Below are 4173 nucleotides of genomic sequence, written 5' to 3' on the forward strand. Positions count from 1 at the left end.
AAAAAAAAAAAAAAAAAGAAATTGGATTAACTAGATGTACTGGAATTACACATTTCAACAGGGTTAAATAAAAAAGGTAGTTGCATGGCTCATCACCCATAGCTCAGTGGTTAATGCACTAGCCACATGCACCAAGGCTGGTGGGTTCGAACCTGGCCTGGGCCTGCTAAACAACAATGACAACTACTTCAACAACAACAACAACAAAAAAAATAGCTGGGCCTGTGGGGGGCACCTGTAGACCCAGCTACTTGGGAGGCTGATGCAAGAGAATCGCTTGAGCCCATGAGTTTGAGGTTGCTGTGAGCTGTGATGTCACGGCACTCTACCGAGGGTGACAAAGTGGGGCTCAGTCTCAAAAAAAAAAAAAAAAAGGAAGTTGCAGAACAGTACTTACAACAGGGCATTATTTATTCAAAGATTAAAAACATGCAAAATCATACTATTTTTGTGGAAGGGTTAAATACATATGTAAAGTAAAAAGAAATGCGTGGGGCTTGGCGCCTGTGGCTCAAGCGGCTAAGGCGCCAGCCACATACACCTAAGGCGGTGGGTTCAAGTCCCCAGCCCGGGCCCGCCAAACAAATATGATGGCTGCAACCAAAAAATGGCCAGGAGTTGTGGCGGGCGCCTGTGGTCCCAGCTACTCGGGAGGCAGAGGCAAGAGACTCGCTTGAGCCCAGGAGTTGGAGGTTGCTCTGAGCTCATGGCACTCTACCTAGGGGGATAGCTTGAGGCTCCGTCTCAAAAAAAAAAAAGAAAAAGAAAAGAAATGCATAGGAATACTAAGGAGAAAAGTCAGGATGGCATTTACCAGGGTGGTGGTGGTGGGGTAGAATAGGATTGTGATCTGCGAGTACCCAGGGGATTTCAACTTCTTATTTCTTAGGCTAGGACTCAGTGGTTTTCAACCTTTTTTAAATCTCACTTTACATTTGAACCTATAAGTTTAACTATAGGCGGCACATTTAAATTATGTTGGTCAAAAAAAAAAAGAGTAAAAAATAGAGTATACTTGCTGTGCTTTGAACTTCTTTTGAAAATAATTTAATTAATGATTCTTAAAAATTGTCATGGCACAGCAGCTGAAAACCAGTGGGCTAGGATGTGTACATGGATATTTATTTTATTTTTCTTTGTATTTTTTTGTTCTTCACATCTCTTTGTATTTTTGTATAGTTGAAATATTTCATATTAGATAAAAATGTCTAGTGGATTTAAAATGTATATTCACATTGCAGATGTGCAGAAACATGACTTTACTTCCTGCCATTGAACACGCCTTACTCATGAACATTTCCCCTTGGTAGTGGAATATATTCAAATGCACCCAAAGGTAGTTATAATTTCTATGAGGCTGGACAATTAAAATTTTCAAACTTGTTCTAGGAAAAGCACGACATATATCATTGCTGAATATCACTATGGCACCTGAGAGGTATTCTCCTTGGGAAACTATGCACCAATGTTGGTGCCTCGTCCACCCCTCAAAGCGATCTTGGTACTCTTTTTCTGGAATGGCCAGCAGAGCTGTGTCCTACATGGTTGGACAATTAAGTTCCTGAACTCATCCTAGAAAAAATGCTATATATCTCATTGCTGAATATTACTGTGAAGGTCAAGGGGGACTACTTGGAGGATGACCATAGTAATATTCAGCAATGTGGTATATAGCACTTTTTCTAGGATGAGTTCACAAACTTAGTTGTCTGACCTCATAGTTTAAAACTTCTCATCTATTCAGTTTTCTCTGGGAAAATTCCTAGTCTTTCAGTGTGCCTTGTTCCTCTTCTTCTTTCCTTCTCCTAGCTGGACACTTGGGTGTAGCAGGCCCTTTGGTCAGGCATTGTCATCTCATCCTCAGTGCCTGTTTGGATGGATCTCAACTCACTTGGCCTTAAAGGTTGCTTGCTGAGATCTGTGAGAGCACGGCTGGTCAGGTTAGGCCTTTGGGCTTAGTATTTTGCCCTCTGCATCTGATACCCATGGTTCTTTCCTTGATCTCAGTATTCCTCACTGTCTCCTGGAGAATGAAGAAACAGTTGGCTTGCCTTCTGGCCAACAGCATGAAATGCATAGGCTGTGATGAATGTCCCCTCACACCCATCTCTTGGTTACTTCCACCTGTTATTGCTGCCCAGACACCTTGCCGAGGTTTAGCACTTAGTTACATGTTGCTGTTGACAAATTATCTCAAACTTAGTGGTTAGAAACAACCTATAATCTCATACAGTCTTATGCGTTAGGAATTTGGGAGCAGCTTAGCTAGATGGGTATGGCTCAGGATCTCTCATGAGGTTATAGTGAAGATACAGCTAGGGCTGCAGTTGTCTGAAGACTTGACCTGGGCCAAGGGATCCTCTTTCAAGAAAGCTCTCTCACATGTTGGTGACCGGTGGCTTCACTTTTTGCTGATTGCTCCTTTCCATGTAGACCTCTCTACATGGCTCCTTGAGTGTCCTTATGACATGGCGGCTGGCTTTCCTGGAGCAAGTAATTTAAGAGAGTGAGAATGAGGAGGAGGCCTCAATGCCTTTAATGACTAACAAACATATTGTTGACAACATATAGTTGTATCACAGTCTATTTGTTAGATGTGAACCACTTAGTCCAAGGGGAGGGAAATTTAGCTCTAACTTTTGAAGGGAAGAAGGTTAAATAATATGTGGATATTTTTTAAATCTACCCCAAGCTCTATGTTGCATTTAGTTCTTCTCTGAGATGCTTGTAATCTCTCAGTTGTGCCTGGGGTTTATGGCTTGTTGTTTTTACAAGTCCCCACTAGCTCTTTGGGTTTTTGAGCATCTCTTCCTAACTGGCTGGGCCCCTTTCACAGAGAACTTAGGCAGCACTTGTAATCTACTTGTTTCCTCTCCATATCTCTTCTAGTTCCTTTTCCTTGGAAAGCTGTTTAATGGGCAACTTCTCTGATGTCTGATCCTGTTTCTTTCCTCCTCTTGATTTATAGAAAGCATTCCGTGCTCAGTCTTTACTCAACAAAACCTTGCTCTTGCAAAAGAACCTCTCACTTTCCAGACTATTATTTAGATAGGGAGTAAAAGAACTTGATTTTGACCGTCAAAGCTAAGGCTTGTCCTATTTGTTCCCTCACGCTGCAGAGAGAAAAGGGAGGAGTGAGAAGGGAAGCTGCACTGGGTGATGTCTAAAACATACTGACTTCATGCACTGCTAGATCCGGGTGCTCAAATAAGGTCACCAGGAATCCACATCTTTCTAAATCTCAGCTCTTCTTTTTTATAGATTGATTTCATTTTCAAAAAAATTTCCCCTTTCAGATTGAGGGTGGATACTTGGCTTCTGTTTCTAACAGAGCAACTATCTCTCAGAACGCCAGCAAAAATGTCAGAATTGACTCTCCTTGGACTGATTTGGGTCACGTGTCATCTCTGCATCAACCATGATGGCCAAGTGTGGGGTGTTCTGATTAGCCAGGTTTGAGTCATATGGCCACTGCTGTACCAGTGGTGAGGTGAGGTCCCGTCTCACTGTCCTCCACTGTGGAAACCCAGCTGGGGTTCTGAGGTGTTAAGGAATCCTTCTCCCTGTAGCTTCACCCTAGTATTGATGATGCCCACTGCAATGCCCATCTATTTTTAGTAGAGACAGGTTTCATTCTTTCTAAGGCTGGTCTTTTTTTTTTTTTTTTTATTACTTCTTCCTCCTGTAGTGTTTTCTTGCCCCCCATGGAGCTGGGATCACAAGGTCTGGCTGTCTCATTGTCCTGTTGTTGTTGTAGAGATGGGGTCTCACTCTGGCTCATTTGGCTCAAGGGGTTCTTGGCTGGTCTCGAACCTCTGAGCACAGGTGATCCACCCACCCCAGCCTCTCACAGCACTGGGACAACAGGCATGAGCCACCATGCCCGGCCGCTAAGGCTGGTCTTGAACTCTTGAGCTCAAGTGATCCACTCAATTTGGCCTCCCAGAGTGCTGGGATCATAGGCATGAGACACTGCACTAGGCCTCAAAGTATACTTTTATGGGTGGTGCCTGTGGCTCAAAGGAGTAGGGCGCCAGCCCCATATGCTGGAGGTGGTGGGTTCAAACCCAGCCTTAGCCAAAAAATGCCAAAAAAAAAAGTATTTTATTCAAGATTGGTTGGATTAAACAGTGAAACATGAGTATAAAAAAGTGGAGGCATTGGCTCGGCGCC

The sequence above is a fragment of the Otolemur garnettii genome, unplaced genomic scaffold (genome assembly GCF_000181295.1).
Source record: "Otolemur garnettii isolate 467f Iridium unplaced genomic scaffold, OtoGar3 scaffold00225, whole genome shotgun sequence".
Classification (NCBI taxonomy): Eukaryota; Metazoa; Chordata; class Mammalia; order Primates; family Galagidae; genus Otolemur; species Otolemur garnettii.